This window comes from Phaenicophaeus curvirostris, chromosome 7 (assembly GCF_032191515.1).
Source record: "Phaenicophaeus curvirostris isolate KB17595 chromosome 7, BPBGC_Pcur_1.0, whole genome shotgun sequence".
Classification (NCBI taxonomy): domain Eukaryota; kingdom Metazoa; phylum Chordata; class Aves; order Cuculiformes; family Cuculidae; genus Phaenicophaeus; species Phaenicophaeus curvirostris.
Window position 1 is genome coordinate 17,642,308 of NC_091398.1, and position 20,096 is coordinate 17,662,403.

Genomic DNA, 20,096 nt, shown 5'->3' on the forward strand with positions numbered 1-20,096 from the left:
AGGATATATGTAAGGGAAATAAATGGGAAAAAATCTGCAATTACAGAACAGTCATATTCTTTTTTTAAAAAGGAATTATGATGATTAGAAGTACTTTAAGTATTACTATGAATGCTTGTTCAAAATACAAGAACTTATAGGTACATCAGATAGAATTTACTCAACAACCCAGGAAATATACAGCTTTGCAAAGTATGTAGTAACCAATTTTTGTATTAAAGATTAAATAAGTATTTTTCTTTCCTGTTTTATGGCTTTCAGCCGGTAGACAAGAATTCTTTATATACAGATACCATAAAACAGATTTTGACTCCAAAGCAGAAAGAAAAAAACACTTCAGTAAAATTTATTCTATTCCCTAAATGTTACAGAAATTAAGTTAGGTCTTATTATTGTAACATATTATTATAACACTCACAAAATGACAGGAAGACTTTTATCTACAACTGAATTTTGAGGGACAGGACAGGGCAAGCTATATCAGTATTTTCACACAGCGAGTCCATTATGTTCTGCTACATTGGTAATTGATGTTTGCATAAGAAGCTGACTAGATAATGAGAACTTCACCTTGCTGTCAAAATATCATGTGATACCATGAAGAAATGTTGGTCAGATTATAATATAAACAGAATGTGAACAAAAGTGGACTCCATGAAGGTAGCAAATAACTTCATATCAACTATATAAGCAGTCCAAAAAAGGGAGACAAGTTTTGCATTAGAGCTCTGTAAATTATAAGCCAGTACACCCAAGTTTCTAAACGCAATCTCCACATGCATGAGTCCTCTGTAGTAACTGTGACTGTCAGCAGTAGCAGCTACCTTAAAAATAGCTGACATAGCACAGTACTACAATAACCAGCAAAAATCAGATTTTAATACATTAGGACACACATCAATTTAGTGGATTTTGTTGATCCCATCAAACCATGACACCAGAGGGAAAAAAAAGCCTTAAAGATTACATCATCCATAATGAAATTGCTTAGCAGAAAAGCAGCTGAACACTTCTGGACTAACAAGGAATGTCTTTCTGCAACAACTGAAGAAACTTGCACCTAAGTAGCAGAACAAACTGACTCTTAATGAGTCAAATATATACACCTCTCAGGAAAACCTCTGCAAGAAGGTTATTTGTTATATCCTGTTTAGTCTGTTGTTGTTGTGCTCTTCTCACAGCTTATTTTTTATTTTGAGAGACTACCATGTGTTGTAATTCTTTTTGGCTAAAGAAAACAGTTGAGAACCAAATCTCTGAATTGCTCTCAATTTATTATAAAGCTCAAATGCTCTGAGCAGATGGAACAAATATTTTGTACACTACATGAGCTATCCAAGAATTCACAGACTATATGTGTTGAAAACAAGGCAAATTAGGTGGGTTAACAGCAGGAAAGCAGCTACAGCATCCCACTATGGATGTAAAGACATGAATGTGAGCCCTTTGTCTGGATGGGTGCCAAGGCCTTCCCGCAGTTATCCTAGCTGTAAATAGGTAACTTTTCATTCAAGCTGAGAAGAAAAAAGGCAGACAGATGTGATACTGGCCATATTGCTCCCTTGTGTACTGTTGGCTGCAAAACACAACTCTGCCTTAACCACATAAGACCAATAAGCCACCCAGAAGGGATCTTTGGCAGGTTTTATATTAGGGAAACAAACCCAAGTATCAAAGCATTAATAAATAAGTCTATTGATTTTTTTAAAAAATAAATAAATAAATAAATAAAACCCTAAACCAAACACCACCACCCCCAAAATACAGATTGTTCAGCAAAGAAACTGTACCTCTCATGAAGAAACAGTTTTGATTTGCGTTAGTACATGCTTAAAAAAGACATTCCCCATTTTTCCCCATCATACTGTTCCTCCAGCATTTCTCATGTTTTCTCCCCCTTTCCTTTTCTAAATGGGTTTATTCTGTTTAAATGTTTCTTCCACATTGACACTCTTTTCCATCTGATTCTTCCCAATGCTTTGTTCCTGTGTGTAAAAACACAGAGCATCCCCCACCTCTCGTTCCCACAGAATTGGGAATGTTGGTTTTTAATTCTCTTTTCGCTACTCTTCTATTTACTCCAGGCCTTTGCTTATTTTCTACCACATCAGCAGAAAAAAAAGTCCAAGTAAAAATAAAAAACAAATCGAAAGAAACAAAATTCCTTCGCTACTCCACTGTTTTGCACGTGGAAGAATGCCACGTCTGATGGAGCAGTCCAACTGGCATCACAGCAATCCCTCTGGCATTTGCTAAGGATGCTATGTTGCTCAGGCAACTATTCCTAATTGTCTTTTGGGGTACTGAGCAAACACGATGGGTTCTTTGCTGGTCTGTAAGAAGGTCACACTAGCACTGCGGCAGAGAACACAGGTTACTGCTATAGAAAGCGAGGCACAGAAATAAAAAAACATGAGGCAACTCTGCATACAATAACATGTCAATCACACATAAACACTGATCCATTTCATAGATACAGTCAGGTAAGATAATGTGTATACACAATAGTTGCCATACAAGATTACAATAATTACTATGTCAGAGGCATTAATATTGTCCTAGACACATGTTGAAAGCAAATCTGAATGTTCCTCCTGGCTACAAAAATTAAATATATTAAAAAAGCCTTTATATATAACAGCATCCTACAAGAAATAGATTGTCAACAAGAGTTTGGCAGGGCACTATTAGCATGTTTTAGAGATCTGGAAGAAAACATTTCAGAAAGTAAATCTCTGCTCAAAGAAATAAAGGCAGAAGCTTTAAGATCAGGTGCTATTCCCTCAAAGTTCCTCCAGAAGGTTCATCTCAGTATATGAGTATTTTGCATCTTAAAAGAAACACACCATATGCTGGGATGGCTTTTCTTAACTAGAAAAGTCTGTCTTATATTTTTGGAACAGCCACATTTTTCCTTAGGCATGTTTATTGACATGTTTCATAAACCTCAAAACCTTAACTGAAAAAAGAACCTACTTTAGCTGCACCAATAGTGGGAGTTTTCCTTAGTTAAAAGACCAAAAGGAGGAAGAAAGGAGAAATTTCAAGTAACCTGGGGGAAAAAGTCCATTTCAACATCAAGACGCACCAAAATGAATGTATTCAAATACAATTTCAGCTTTCCAATTTTTTCTTTATTTTTACTTATATGGAAAATATTTGCTAAATTTAATCCAAATTTACTAACAAAAGTACAAAAGGTCAACATTTTCAGAGCATAATGAATCAATAAACTCCATTCCTTATCTAAAAGAATGAAAAAAACCTTCTGTGGATCCAAGAACTGCCTCTGTATTTTCTACCTGGCCCACAGGAGGTACAGATCCACACAAACTATACCTGTTTTCATCACCCTTGGAGAGCCATGTGACAGACACCATGAAGAAACTTACAGCGGATCCCTTAAGACCCTACAAGAAAGATGCAAAATAACTCGAACTACGCTAACTAGCCCATGCCATGTCTGCCTTCCCCGAGTTTCTTCAAAGCTACACACACTGTAGCACACTACGGTAAACACACATACAAGCCAAATTTGAAGTCTAGGAAGTGAATGAACAAACTAGGGAGGCAAAGATGTCTCTTGAGCTGAGATGCCTCTCACAGAAAGCACCAGGAAGAGCATCATGTTGTGCTCCCTGCTGAGAGTTCTGCCAGAGGTAGAACACAGGGCTCAGCAGACCTAAGGTCCCACAGCCATCCTGTGCTCTTCTTCCACATGGGAGGAAAAGAAAAAAGCGAACACAATACATTTTCAGTCATTTGCAGTACTTTTCTAAGGATGATGTCTTAATTATAACCCTTTTTTTTTCATGCCAGTTCCCAAAGCCTGAGAATATTTCCTACTAAACAGAGCAAGAGATATAACTTTAAAAATTTCTTTTGGATTTCACCACAGTTGATCAGACAGCTCCATTACAGTGTTTGCTTAGCTAGACTTGCAAGCACTTGCAACTATTTTTGGCCAAAAAACTTTATTTGCCTCAATTACTCCCAGAATAAGTGGTTCTTTTTTTACAAATGTTTTACATTTTCAGACATTTTTCCCTGTCCAAGGAAAGTGCTCCAGTTCTCTTAACATAAGAAAGCAGATTTTAGCACTGAGAACACTTGAACAAGATCTGAGAGGCCCAGGTCACAGATAACTGACTGTCAAGATGTCCTGCATCCTGAAATGCTACTGCTAGCATGTAATACATCAACAAGGTCAGTGACATTCTGCCACTATCATAGGGGGCTTTCAGCTCTCATAAAACATATTTAGAGGCATTTTCAATTTCATAATGATACTTTAACATACATAATACATAGATATGAGAACACACTACTCATATTTAAGCCCGGAGGAAGAGACAACAGGAGTTGTATTTCTCTATTATGAAGTATTATGCATTCTAAAATGTTAATAAAACAGTGGACTGTATTCCAGAAATAACTAACAGGAAAATTAAAGTAAGAACTGTCCTTGTAACTACTGCTATTGCCAGTGTGCTCATTTTCTGAGGAGTTATTTGGGTAAATGGCAAGTTAAAAAAATTCCTTGCAGTATCTGGTATTATGAAGAGGAAACCAAAACAATGTAGGGTTTATGGTTTTGCATTCTGTTTTCAATTTTGAGTTGATTTTTGGAAGATACTTTTGCTTATACAGATATTTATGTGCAGGCCTTGGAGTTTACAGCACACGTAGCCCTTCAACTATTTCAGCTGGCCTCCAGTAGGACACTGCTTGAGTGCCTCAAATCACACAGCAGAGACTCACAGACTCTGACTGTACTTGTGTATCCACACTAATCTTCAATAAAACAAATAATTTTTATGGACTTGGTACTATACTTAGAAGAATACCTTAAATAAATAAATAAGCAAATACACAGTATAAAATACCAAATAATTGTAAAAGCCATATTGTTTTCATATCAAAGTTTATAAGCTGAAATTTCATAGAATACACTAGCACCGAAATGAACAGCGTTCTCTGGACATCCTGCACTGACATACAGCAAAGAGAGAAAGCATTCATGGTCTTTTCTACTTAAGATTAAAGGATAACCTAAATTAACGCTGCATTAAAAACAACAAAAAAGATCTCCAGAAGATTAATCTGGTTGTTTCAATTACTGTTGTCATGATTTCTCAGGAGGAAGAAGCACAACACTCGTATTTTTATGAGGATTGATTCTCAACCTGAAGAGTAGGCATTTATTAGTGCTAGGTATATACTCAACACAGAACACAAAATATTTTCTTCCATGATGACGTTAGACTTATTCTTGTATCATTAAGGCCCCCCCCCAGTTGCCAGGACCCAATCCACACCTCCACTCCTGCTGTTACAACCACTAGAAGATCTTATCTGCAGTCTCGAAGACGTGGTGGCTATCACAGACTCTGATCAAACAGGGTTCATTAAGCATTCCTCCTCTCTCTGCTCACTGACATTGACAAATCACTCTGAGAGCTTCTTATTCTCATGTGATATGCTGATAAATTTGGATTTTCCAGAGCAAGAGTCAACAAAACATGGACAGATTTCTAATGATAAATTTTAACGAATAAAACTGCTTACCAAAATACGAGCATTCTCTTCTCTCTTCAGGACAAACATACACATTCATGAAACAAACGTTATGTACCACTGCCAAAGCTGAAAATGGGATAGAGGGATTACTTCATGTTTTGCTGGCCATGAAGATATGAACAGTTCATGTCAGAAACAGTAACTCAAGTCATGAGATATTTGTGAATTTCTAACACCATAAACCCCACAGTTTGAAGTTCAACACCTCCTTTTTAAGCTTCTCTTACTCTTGTCTACTGACTTCATAGCTACTGAGAAATCTCCTAACATTATCTGACAGCAAACTCTAGGAATAAGAGTAGTCCTGAAGAGTACAATGCATAAAAGAATACGCCAAAAGTATAAATGATGAAGTGTTACTATATTAAAAACCATGGAAGATACGACAAAACCAGAAATATAGATATAATTTTTTCCCTCTGCTCCTTGTTGCCATTCACAAACGAAAAATTCAGGTTTTATATATATATACATATATATGCACGCAGGGCAATTCAGTATTTGTAAATTCACTAAAATAAAACTGTTGGACTGCATTGACTTCAAGTCATCTATTATCTAGACAATTAAAATATATTGTGATGTATTTGTTTATACATAAACATTAGCTAAAAAAATATTATGGATTACCAGTCATAATACTGTCATTTTTACAAAATATATACCTCCAGAAAGTTACAAAAGAGGACTGAATTACAGAGAAGCATCCAAATTCTACTCAAAAGTGAGACCTAGTCAGTGTTTTTCAATTCAAACTTTTCATTAATGTGTATATTACCACTGAATGAAGAAAGACACTTTAGGACAATTTCATAGCCCAACATCATTAAATACTTTGTTAATGTTAAGATTTATTTTATCTCAATATCAACTTTCAAGTTCTTTTATAATTTTTTTTCTTCCTTTGGAGGAGAGATCACTCCAACTGTAAGGACAATAGTAATTTTCTTAAGTAACTCATTTTATTTTTTCAACATTCCTTAGTCCTTGACAATAGCCGGTAAGTCAGCATGTAGCCAAATATGTGTCAGCAACCTCAGCCAAGAGGCCCATAGCCATTTACACAGACGAGAAACTCCCCTGCTGTATGCAGTACCTGTTCCAAAATTAATCAACGTCATAAAATAGCAGCAAAATAAGTCTTGAAAGACTACCAAGCAAATTCACTAAGGGAAAAAGGACTCCTAAGGTTAATTGTATTAATGCTACATAGTGACACCTAACAAATAAGTGTTCTGGGACAGCTTCCTGGCTATAAAAATTCTAAAAGGCAGACTAAAACAGGGGTGGAGGGAGCAGGGCAGATATTCAGTTGGAAATTGTAGTGTTTTGGGAAGACAATCTCACATTAATCCTTATTTTCTCTGATTTTAAACAAATTTTCTGAAGCAGGAAAATTGCATCTATTCTACCAAACAAGGCTTCATCCATGTATTTGGGAAAGTTAGGAAATTTACTTCCCTCACACTTTTTCTTTTTTTTTTTTTCCCAAGTCTTTCTAATTCTCTGTAGAGCATTGGTCTCCAGTTCTACATCACTCCAGCCAGACCATTAGGAACATGAGGCAACCGTGACACACAACTGCTATGAGTTTGAAGTTGATCCCTTTCAAATCCTTACGTTTTAGTCTTTGAAACACTTTGTAAAAATGCCATGTTTTCTCTTAAATCTAGTAATAGCACTGGAAATGGTTTGCTTAATTTTTACATTCTGCCATTTATTTTATCCTTTATGCATTTCTCTTCAACACTGACTTTGCCTCTTATAGCTAGATAGCTTAACAATACAGATAGGAAAATACAGTTTTGCATGCAGAAAGCAGTGGAACATGATACTAAATGTACTGAAGCATGTAAAGTGTTAACTAAAATGAAAAATACTGAAATATGTTGCACAGCTCACTGCAAGATTGCTAATCAATATAGTCACAGAAGTTCGTATGTACAAGCATAGCTACAGCTGGTGCCCAAACCAGGTGACGCCTGGCTGCTCAGCATGCGCTCACACTGCAGCTGAACAAGGTATTCAGGTTTATAAGCTCATTCAGAACCACCTGTTACACTCTGCAATTAGGTATCCAAAGGGGAAAATTTTCTGTCTTTGCTTAAAGTTTCTCATCCTGAGTTCCAAACAACAGAGCCCACTTGCTAAACTGTGTTCTCCTCAGACCCTTTTTCCAAGATATACACACCCCACTTTTACTAACGTAGGTCTTTCATAGGTGATCAAGTGAAACTTCCTACAACACAGCCCCTGCCAGCCACTGCTAACAAGCAAGGTTGCTCTTGTATTCAGACAAACTTTGGAACAACAGTAAAAGCAAAGATCATGGGAGAAACTTTAGCAAAATTCTAATACCATTATTTGCGAGCTCTATCTCCTTCTAGAAAAGAGCTGCATTGACCTAAAGTACTTTATTTCTCTACTTCTCATTTGGCAAGGCAAATGCTCTTGCGTCCTGCATTCTGCTCATAAATGCACATATTATTGGCAAAACAGAAATAATGATCAAAATTTAAACTTTGACATCTGCTTCACCTTTGACCTATTTTGATGCCTTTGATGATGTCACTCTTTTGCTACCCTTGATAAATCCACGGAAATAGAAATGCAAAGTCCATTTTTGCTTCAGATAACAAAAAATATTTTCTCCAATTCAAATCTACAGTATTTTCAAAAGACACGTATAGGAATATCTAGAAGATCATTAAAGCAACAAACAAAATCAAGAAGCTAAATACACTGGGCTTACTGTCAATATATTACTAGGAAACTCTTGTTCTGGGATGTATAAATTAGAACATTTCTGTTCATAAAAATTAAACTGAAGAACAAAACCTCCACGGTACCAATACTTAAACACTGACAAATTTCAGTGTCCACAGGGATAACATAAGCCATCACATTACTGAACAGGAAGAAAACTAACCCATGATGGGGATCATTTTCATTTTCTTATGAACTTTAATTTCCTCAAATAAAACATTCATTGTCTTAACTTGAGGTACTTGAGCAAAGGCTATAAAAACGTACCACAATTCCATCATTATTCGATTATTTAATTCATAAACACAAGCAAAGGTTGGTAACGGGAATAAAATTACAAGCACTACGTAAACATTATACAAAATATAAATAAAGATTAGCTGTCTGAGAAGTACACAGAAGTCAGAGTAGCCTAGAAGCCTCATGCTTCCTCATTTATCCTTTAATGGAAAAAATTGACATTAGCTGGAAAAGTATTGATTTTCTGTGCTGCAATCTGTGGGAGCCTAAAGAACTGAAAGTCACTTTTGCAGCATACTGAGATTGTTTAAAAAGAAGAAGTTCAGAGAGGTCTACTTGAATTACTTTCTGGATGTCACGATACACATACACATTTATTTCTGCTCAGATTTGTCCTTCTCAATTTGGAAATTGTACCATTACATTCAAATCTGCTTCAGCACGGCTGAAATGTATAACCCACCTTGACAGAATCACCAACATAAAGTGCAGAAGTATTTCACTTGCTGCCATTAAGAAATGGCACTTTACACTGCTGTTAGGCATACAGCCCATTAGGAAAATAACTGATTTTCCTTGGAATATTTAGTACCATGAATTTCCAGGCAGTTGGTTCTCCAAGATTTTTTTTCCTTTCATTACTTCCCAGCCCCCAACGGGCCTTTCCAAGGATCTCCTGATATGGCAAAGGACCCTCAGGAGAAGCACAGAAGGCTGCATCAGCCAGGATGCATAAGGGGCAGCTGGAAGAGAGCAGCATGGACCAGCAGCCTGGACAAGGGGACATGCCTGTGTCTCCAGATGGGATCAGTGAACCCAAGCCCAGGACTGAAATTCAGAGAGTATTAACATGATGGGAGTGATCAGCAGAGAAGAGACAGATTATAAAAAGGGCAATAGCTGAGAAAGCCCGTCTCGGTGCTGGAAACCCAGAGCAGTAATGAACACGCCCCATCTACATTTCTTTATAAGAAACTAAATTTAGTCTATAAACAGATTTATCTAACGTTGGTGGCTTTTTCAGTGTTATATCACACAGCTACGAGACCTTTTTCATGGCAAACTACCCAAGAGCCAGCCAAGAAAGCACTACACGTTCCTCAAGATATCTGCAGCCTAAAAAGCAGTTTGTTTCCATCAGCTTTCAACATGGGAATGTTGCCAAAGATGTTAAAGTATGAAATGAATAAAGCTGCCATACCCTTCATAAATATGTTCCGCATTTCTCAACAACAAGCATCATGTCCACAACCAGACAAAGCAGAACAGAAGAAAGAAACAGACTTTACCATTGAACACACGCAGTGGTATCAAGAAATAAAACTTCTTTGTTATGAGATAGTGCCCCTTTCCTAAGGAGTACAATTAGACTAATTTACATCAATCTCAACTGCCCTGGCTTAAAACTCCTTCAACTGATTTAAGTCAGCTTATTTCTGCTGCCCTCTAGGAAACATCACCATGTTTATCAACTCTTTATTGTTAGTCTCTACCTATTTTTCTACATAGCATTATTCTTTACTGCATCTTTGAAATGATTTCCACTGACTTACTACAAATAGCACAAGTGAAAAAGAATGAAGAAAATTTAGAAAAAGCTGAAGTCATATATTTAAACTTTACAAAAGAATGCTGTGAAACTTACAAGTAATTCAAACAGTAAATAGTATACAGAATAGTAAAAAGATACAGCACAGGTTTATTTGAGAGCTTTATGAAAAATGATGGAGTTCATGTGCTCACAAAGTTCAAATTAAAGCATAAAAAAAATCAAAAATACTCAATAAGTCTCTCAAAAACTTAAAGAGTATTGAGGGGGAAACCTAATAATTAATATATCAGAAAGTAACTATACCAGGAATAGCATAAAGTGGCAGGGACTAATAATGCCACAGTGTGTTTGCACTATGAGCTGGGAGCCAAGGGCCAGTACAGCTCTGAACCAGTCAGTCAGTAGGTAGCAGAGCTGTAGGCAATGATCCTTCCCTCCACTCCATACACAGCCCTGGTACAATGCATTAACAGTTCGAATAACATTTCAACTATTAGAAAGCGCACACATCACAGACAACAAGTGTAAGTTTGGAACTATAAAGGTGGTGCAGTTAGGAGAAAAATGAGGCAATCAAGGCGCAAAATGTCAGAACTATGAACAGTGATCTGTCACATAGCCTCTGGGGAACCAGTCTAGGTTTTTCAAGAGCAAAACCTGAAACCTAAGGGTATTAAGAAAAATATCACAGCTTTAAGAAAGGCCAGGTGATTACAACATGGCTGTTTTACCACCTCCTCTACCCAAACTTACTGTTTATAGGTTCATGTTACACTGATTTGGCCAAAACACTATGAAAAACAAAGGAAAATTATGAATTGGCATTTGTAAACTTCAAAGGCCAAGAATCTGCTACTCTCTCTCCTCTTCCTAGCATAGCTCACAAAATTTTACTTAACATTTGTAGCACATTTTCTCTTCTTCAGTTTAGGAAAGGATACGAGCTATGAACCCAAGATGTTCATTGTTACATTTAACAACAGCCAACTACTTTGCCAATCCAACAGCAACCTTGCAACCTTTGCCTTGCCAGAAATAGAAATTAAAAAGCATATCGTAAATTACTTTTGAAACCGCCTCTATTCCTTAACCTCACAAATACTGCATAACCATGTGGAGCTACTGAAGAGTCCTGTAAGGGTCTGAGGGAGAGTCAGTTTGGCTAATTTTAATCCTCATACTCCCAGCTGGTTTGAGGCATACCTCATTAATACTCAACTTGAATTTCACAAAAAAACACAACCACTATTGTATTAATTAGAGACAGAAGCCACTTTACTCATTAATTGTAAGCTGTGTTGTGCAACGATATTTCAGCGACTTGGCAGGGGACAGAGTGTGAAGCTACTAAAGAAAATATCTTATAAATTTTTTTTAAAGATTATTTTGCACTGCATGTCGCTCCAAATCATATACTGCAAACTGACCACGAGTTTTATATGCAGACTACACCACCAGTCACAGGAAGGACTGAGAGAAGCCCACTTTGTGTACCACTAGATATTTTACATTTAGCTTCTTACAGCATATTTGCACACCTATACAAATACAGGTCACAGTTAAGGAAAGCTACATAACTTTTTTTTGGTTGGTTTTGGGGTTTTTTTTGGTCAACAACCATTACACTGAAAGACACAGAAGTTGTATGGCTACAGAGCTAATATTCCAGTACTGCGAGCATACCAATACTTCACATCCAGCCTCATCCTCTGAGTATCCTATAGCTCCTCTTCATATCATTTCCATCCTTCTGTTTTCTGCAAATGTCTCCTAAAGAAAGCCTGTTTTCCAAAACTAGATCAAACCCAAGAAACACAGACTTTAAAGAGACATAATTAATTCCTAGAGGGGTACGTGTCATGCTTACACTAGGGAGACAGGGACCTCAAGATGAGTCAACTCCAACTGCCAGTTTCAGATCTCAACAAGCTATTTTATTTTGAAGCTTTTTCCTTTTACCTAAGTATCAATTGCACCATCAGCCACCACCTTCTCACTCAGCTGATCCACTCCACTCTGAAAAAAACATCTGTCACAAAAATAACTGTTCCAGGTTCTCCTTTATGAGCTGAAAGTCCCTTTATCTGGTACACTTGGTGTCATTTCTGTAGTTCTCCAACAGCAATTTTGCCTTCCCAGCTTCCTCAAAAGATCAAGCCTTAGTAGGTAGCAACATAGCTTACTGGCACCCTAGATATAAAGGTATAAAAGAAAATTAAGTTGCCCCACACCAGTTTCATAGAAGTCTTCCTACTCTAGGAAAAAAAAATAATAGAAGAATCTTATCTCGTAGTGAAAATCTCAAAAATCATAAAGTGAAAAGATTAGCCAATGACTAGCCAGAATCATTTCTCTCCCACTTCTCAAATCACAGTGCCCTTACTTTCCAAACAAGACTGAATTTTATTTTCAAAGACAGGATGGGAAGAAACAGTTAAAATATGTTTCCCTGAACAAGATCACAAGGGTGCCAGGCAGTGTAAGTAGGTCAGGCATAAAAATGATCATATAGTAGAAATTGGGACAAGAGCCCATCTGCAATCCCACTGCAGAAGCAAGTTGACCACACACGGAAGAGAGGTGGTGGAGCTGGAGGTGAAACAGGAATAAGAATCACCAGCTCGGAACCACTCCTGTAAGATATTTACAAAAACTTCTCTTGATCTAAACCCTATTTACCATGACCTTATCTGTGCTGGGTTTGTCACAGGGGAACAAGGTAGGTTGGTTGCAAGAATGGAAAGATAGCTGTCTGCGTCACATAATCTAGTTGTGTTTTATTAAGCAAGATGGGTGTGGCATTTCTGTACCAGCTTGTCTATTCTTTGACACATAGAAATCAAGGTCCACGTGACACTGTCACTCAAGACCCTGAGGAAGAGAATGCTCAGCTCAGCTGCTCAGGTGTGTCCAAGTCCTGGCCGGTGGCCTGGACGTCCTGCCAGGCTGTTCCACTTCAGTTCAACTTTCAAGTATCAGAGGTATGTGCATGTCCCATTGTGATGCTCCCTCATCTCCTGCACCTCAGGCTACTGCTTTAATTATTTATTGCTTTCACATTTAAACTGTAAACATGAGCTGTCAAATGTCTCACCAATTCCAGAGTCCCTATCTAAGGTCAATCAGTAAAATTTCTCTATCTGTTTGGTCTCCCACCCTAAACGTGTTACAGAAAGTGTGTTACAGAAAGTGTGAAGTTAGCAACAGTTACAGAACAAAGTTCATCTATTGCTTTTTTTATTTTCCAGGATTAATCGGGTCAGCTAGAGCTGGGCAGATGTAGCCAAGGTCTCCTCTGACTGGGCAGGTAGCCTCCATCCCATGGTACAGGCTTCATACAGCCCTTTCTTTAGGCAAGCTGAGCTTACTCCATTTCTCAACAGAAAATTTTTCAGTTCATCATCTGAAAAATGATTTCACACTCCAAGATAAGCTATTTTGAAACTGATCTACAGATAATTCTTATACAAATGTTACTTACTTTGGGCTTACTGGTTTTATAACAAAGCAGACATATGCCCTATTGTACTGATGTAAAGGATCTAGTACATTATTTACCTTTGAACACTTCACAGGCATAATTTACTGACTTAATTGGAAACTACGTATGGTATAGAGAAGCTCCATACCAACAGAACATTTGTGTTAGAGGGTGGGATTACATTCAATACCTGTAGAGATAAATTAATCCAGTCTTTTAAGTAAGAATCCATAAGGTCCTTAGAATCTCTGCTTGGGCTAGTAATATACAAACCAACAGGCACTAGGCATAGCTTTTGTGATTTGTGTGATTTTCACAGTTTTCATGTGAACTGAAAATTACATGGGGTTTATATATTTTATATGCTACAAGCATTTCCATCTCTCAATTTCCACCATAAAACAGGGAAAATAAAAATCTCACTTTAGCAGAATTATGAATACAAAGACTCAGATCACACTGTAAGAAATCATAACCGTGACTGAACTTACTATCTGCTAAATTCTGGGTGGTTTAAACTTATCCACCATATGCTCAGCATCCCAAAAAAAAAAGAAGGAAAAGATTCATTGGAGTAGTGGGAGGGCTTAAATGCCAGGAATGTGAAATATTTGACTGAGTAACACAGAACCTTTAAGAGATGTCCAGTGACTGCACTCTGCTGAAAATACTGATACCATCCCCCAACAGGAAGACAAAAAAAACAAACAAACCAACCAAACAAAAAGTTTCCCAGAAGGAAATTGATTTGTTGGTAGAAAACTTAATCTTTGAATCTAATGCAACATGACACCTGCTACCTGAAGCTCTTGCAACTCTATATTAGGCTCAAAAATCAACTAGAGACTTCTTAACACCTTAAGCTAAGGTATCCATTATTTTCTTTAAGAGAAGTGCTCTCAACTAGTATTAAATATATTCACTTTTAAGGAACTGAAAAAAAACCAATAAGGAAATGATTTTTCAGGATGATTATGAAGCTCTCCTAATCTTTAGGGCATTACAACTGCCGTACATTCCAGATCACCCTCTTACTCTTCTACAATCTCCAACTTTCTCTTCCTCTTCTTCCTCCTCCAAAGCTTCTCTTTTTAAAGCTATAACAAGTAATGACATACAATCTTTTTTGGTTTCCGAGGACGTGATGGAAGGGCTCACATTGAAAACATCTGAACTACCAGCTGTAGCTTTCTTGTGAAGACAAGCCTGGAAATTCAGCAGCTCCCTCTCGCTACCACTCACAACTGTATATAGCTCTCAGCACATACTGACACATTTTACATGGAGCTAACTCCTAAACTAGCTGGAAATTATGTAGGATTGATACATGTACTCCAAAAAAAAAAATACAGATTTTCATCTGGTTTTCACTGTAAATAGAAAACAGTAGTGCCTGGGTTTTGCCTTTAATGCCAAATCGGTTAGAATAATAGAATAATTTAGGTTGGAAGGAACCTCTAGATGTCACTTGGTCTAACCCCTTTAAAGAAAGAAAATCACACACATGAAAAAAAACCCACTTCAAAAAAACCCACTTCAATCTTGTTTTTCCTTTCAACAGCCTTCTTTAGTATTTTGGTACTGGTCACTTTTTTCCCCCCTTAATATCTTAATCAGTCTATTCAGCCCAGAAGATTCCCTAAAAGACACAAGTTTTACTGTCTACTCTCAATAATTCCCATGGTCTTCCATGTTTCATGTTTAGCTGTCCCCTCTGTGACCAGCTTATCAGCTGACAGCACCAAAAGATTCTTGCATTGTTCTTCAGCTCCTCTGAAAGGATTAACCCTGAAAGAGGGATATGCTGGGAATACCATTCACTGGGATGTATACAACAGTAGCAGCATTTAAAGAAAACTTTTAAATGCCTTCTTGTCTGTATTTTGACCTAGAGAAAACAGCTGAAAGCTGTAGGCTTGCATTTACAGCTCGGAAAACTGTATGGAGATAGTGAAATTAATTACAAACAGGCATAAATAGCACTGCTCATAGCAGGTACAGTACTATAGTTTCCTTACTATTTCATAATATTACAACCAAATTCAGTTCATGATACCTGGCACCTCACAATGTAATTTCCTCACCATTAGACTTCTTACAGCCGGAGAATTTCCCTGTCTGCCACCAAAGGTATGTTTCAAATCTGCCAAAAATCCAACATTCCTCACATGGCCTGAGCATGTTTACTTTCCATTCTATATAGTGCCTGTTGCTGCTTCCTTAGACATCTAGAACCCTGATATTGCAAATTCAATTAAAAAAAAAAAAGTAAGCATTTACTTTAGTATTCCACTGGGAAGGATTTTTTTTTTTAATCTCATTAAACTCAGCTTAAGAAAGAAACACAAGCCTGAAGGAAATTCTTGGGAGAAATTCCTGATAGAAGTACAGTTGCCCAGAGTAACATTTCCCATGAAAATTATCTACAGAAACTGCTGCCTTTTCCCATACTAGCACAGTCAAAAGCTTCAAAACCAGCAAGCATTTAGTTACTAGGGGGAAAAAAAAAAAAGAAAAAGAAAACCTCCCAGTTTTTAATCACCACATACACCAGAAATCCCTGGGAACTGTTTGCACTGTTCAGGTTTTTAAAAAAGCTAGAGAAGACAGGGACAATTATTTTGACTCCTACATGTAGGAGTCATAAGGGTTAATTAAACTATTAGGACAAGCTCACTGTCTACATACACATACATTAAAAATATAGTCACACACACCCCCTCTTCAGCAGTGAAGCACTGGCAGGTCCCTTCCATCTCCCAATGCAATACCAGCATCGGTGACAGCAGGTTCTCCAGCATGGCACAGAAGGGCTGACCCAGAGGACTAATTTTCCCTAAGACATACAACCCCCATGAGACCAAGCCACATGGTACTAGAAGCGCAAGTTCTCAGGGAACTAAAAAAGTATATGCAAAAGAAAAAACATTCCCAGAGGAAACCCATGCTGATATTTCACATGCTTGGCAAAACAAGAGCAAAACCACTAACTTCTGTCACACTGAGAAATCCAGTGCCAGACCACACCTCGGAAGCAATGTGAAGCACCAAGGGGTAGACACACACGCATACCCCACACACAGACATGCGCTGAAGGACTGAATGGAAGATGAAGTAGCACTACAAACACCTTCTGCCCTCACCTCCGGCATGGGCTGAAGGAAGAAGCTCACTTCTTAGAGCAAGAGGTGAGGGACTCGCCTACTGAGGAATCACAAGGCTTCATCTTCCTATAGCCATGATGGCTTTGTACTAAGGTCTGAATGGCTGCTCAGTTAACATCTGTGAGCAAACTTACGGTTTATATTTATATATTTATGTTTAAATAGAGAGATAGAACAGGCTTTCAACACCAACACCTTACGAAATCCCACGTCTTCCTACAAGTAGATCAGTCAATGTTTTGCTATTCTTGGGTGAAACTGAAGCAAAATAAAGACTAAAAAAGTAGTGCTTGGAGCATCCAGAGATTTATGAATAAGCTGCCAGAATGGGCTAAGAACAAAAAAAGGCTAACAATGAGAAAGACTGCTATCAATACTGCTAATACTAAAGGAAGGCCACAAAGATGATCAGAGGGCTGGAGCACCTCCCACACGAGGACAGGCTCAGAGAGATGGGGTTGCTCAGCCTAGAGAAGAGAAGCCTCAGGGGAGGCCTTACAGCAGCTTACCAGTAATTTAAAGGGGCCTACAGGAAAGATGGGGAGGTGCTCTTTATCGGGGAGTGCAGGGATATGATAAAAGGTGGTGGTTTTAAGCTGAAAGAGGAGAGATTTAGATTAGCAATTAGGAAGAATTTTTTTACTGTGAGGGTGGCGAGGCACTGGAACAGGTTGCCCAGAGAAGTCATAGATGCTCCATCCCTGGAGGTGTTCCAGGCCAGGTTGGGTAGGTCTTTGAGCAACCTGATGCAGTGGAAGGTGTCCTCGTCCATGGCAGAGGGGTTGGAACTGAATGATCTTTAAGGTCTCTTCCAACCCAAATCACTCCATGATTCTAGAACACCCCTAAGCATAGCGCAAGCCCTATAGAGGAAGGATACAAGAGCGTGTTAGAGAACTGACAGTGGAATAAGCGAACTTGAGGAACTACAGCACAATAAAAAGCAACTCTTCCAGTCCTCTGTAGCAAGGGAATATGTTCAGAAGGTCTTCAGTCACAAATCCTGCAATACTTTCTTATCCAGATAGACACCATACCATTTACTTGCACAGAAAAAGTAGTTTAAATACAAACCTCTTTAGGGTATTTTAAATAATAAATGTTGCGCATATATCTGTTAATTTGTCTAAAATTGAGAGAAAAGAGAAAGCTGTCCTACTCTTGTGTAGTTTTTAAACAAAACTAAAGGAAAACTCTATGTTTTATTAAACATGTAAAATAGTGTGATTCATACCAAGCACAATTGCTTAACCTCTAAAGGCCAAGGTCGTGTCACTTATATCAAGATAAAAGAAGCCTAATTATAGCACCTACAGCTATATGGACAGTCAATGGTAATTAGAAAAGAACTATTATAACCCAAACACAATTACATTATACAGAAACCATTAGATATTTGATGAGAATTTAATCTTTGAGCTGGTATCATTCTGCAAATTAATCAGCTGGAGAACAGAAAATCTGTTAGGAACGCAATTAAGTGTACTAGTCCCATTAAAATCGAGCAGATGCAGTTAATTGTAGTCCTAAAATAGCGATTTCCTCACACCTTCGCCAAGCAATTTCTTTTCACCTACCGAGCAGGAGCCTATTTAAGGCTCACTTCTCGCTTAAACTCCCCAATACGATCTGCGAGCGTTTTCGTTCCGTGACGTTACCCCAGGCGAGCCGCGCTGCAGTTTGCCGTTCGACCTTGGATTCGTAATTCCTCCGAGAAGTACCAGCAAGGTCTTTTGTTTCAGCCGCTCTCCCTCTACGGCATCCGCATTGCTGAAGGGTTTTTTTTGGTGGGGGGGGAGGAAACCCGGCCCCGCGGCCTCGGCGAAGGGAACGCGGGGAGGGAGCGGCGGCCGCGGGCGCCTCAGGGGGGCAGGTGAAGCTCCGGCGCTTCTGGGAAGCGGATGGTTCCCAAACTGCTTTAACGAAGCGCTCGCCAAGGCTCTGCAGCACCGCTCGCCAATGGGGAAGACAGGCCGTTCCTGGCTGGTTTTTTTTATTATTATTATTTCTCTCCCCCCTCCCGCAGAACGACAGCGAAGCGGCGCGCTGGGAGCGGTCCCCGCTCCGCCGCTTCACCCCCGCGAAGGGGATGGGGGCGACCCCGACCAAGACGGTTACGTAAGGGCGGCCCCGCAGCCCACCCCCCCAACCCCGGCCCCGGCAGCCCCGGCCCCGGCCCGCAGCGCCCACCTCCTCGCCGGGATCCGCAGCATCCCCGCCGCTCCCCGCCCGGCTGACGGAGCAGGGGGCGGGCCGCCGCAGCCCCGCCCGCACGCCGCCCGCCGGGGAAAGCGGCTCCGCTCGGGAGAACGAGGCCAAAAAAACCGAGGCGGGGGGCACGTGGGCGGCGGCGGCGGGACGCGGCCCCCAGAGAGGGACCCGCGCCGGGGGCGGGGGGAGGGAGGCCGCGGGGCCGCCCCCGCGGTTCGGGCTTTGTCATCCGGGGACCGGGAGGGTCTGGGGAAAATATCACGGTACATACGCTTTGAAACTGCCACAGAAATCGCTCCCTCCGTTTAAGCTGTGTCACCTGTCTGGTCTGTTTGGTTTTTTCACCCTTGTAGAGCCTCCGTTACTGCTTTATAGAATCACTGAATGGTTTGGGTTGGAAGGGACCTTAAAGGTCATCCAGTTCCAAGCCCCCTGCCATGGGCAGGGACACCTCCCACCAGCCCAGGCTGCCCAGGGCCCATCCAACCTGGCCTTGAACACCCCCAGGGATGGGGCAGCTGCAGCTTCCCTGGGCAGCCTGGGACAGTTTCTAACCACCCTCATCACTAAGTTCTTCCTTATGTCTACTCTAAATCTGCCCCTCTCCAGTTTATACCCATTGCCTCTAGTCTTATCACTACAAGCCTTTATAAATAGTCCCTCCCCAGCTTTCTTGTAGCCCCTTCAGGTACTGGAAGGCTGTAAGGTCTCCTCGGAGCCTTCTCTTCTCCAGGCTGAAATGATATCCATGTTGGCTCAGACGCACCTTTGGAATCAGGACGCTGGAAGCCTTGTGCAGAGAAGCTACAGAGTGGCACAGACCACCCTGCTGTGGAGGAGATGGGTTGCGTACTCACCCATCTGTACTCACTCCCTCTGTACTCGGCACTGGTGAGACCGCTCCTCGAATCCTGTGTTCAGTTCTGGGCCCCTCACCACAAGAAGGATGTTGAGGCTCTGGAGCGAGTCCAGAGAAGAGCAACAAAGCTGGGGAAGGGGCTGGAGAACAGGCCTTATGAGGAACGGCTGAGAGAGCTGGGGTTGTCTAGCCTGGAGAAGAGGAGGCTGAGGGGAGACCTCATTGCTCTCTACAACTACCTGA

At 39.8% G+C, this 20,096-nt stretch overlaps 1 protein-coding gene across 7 annotated transcripts in view; it reads right to left on the bottom strand.

Moving 5' to 3' along the window:
- Positions 1-19,845, bottom strand: part of OSBPL6 (oxysterol binding protein like 6) — a 94,437-nt gene extending 74,592 nt beyond the window's left edge. For 6 of the 7 annotated variants that reach the window (XM_069861033.1, XM_069861031.1, XM_069861034.1 and 3 more), the window contains exon 1: positions 18,974-19,026. The gene's annotated coding sequence lies outside the window, so the exon portion shown is untranslated. Of the gene's footprint in view, positions 1-18,973; positions 19,027-19,760 lie in introns of those variants that run through there. The other variant, XM_069861029.1, reaches the window with a different exon arrangement.
- Positions 19,846-20,096: the final 251 nt, after the last annotated feature.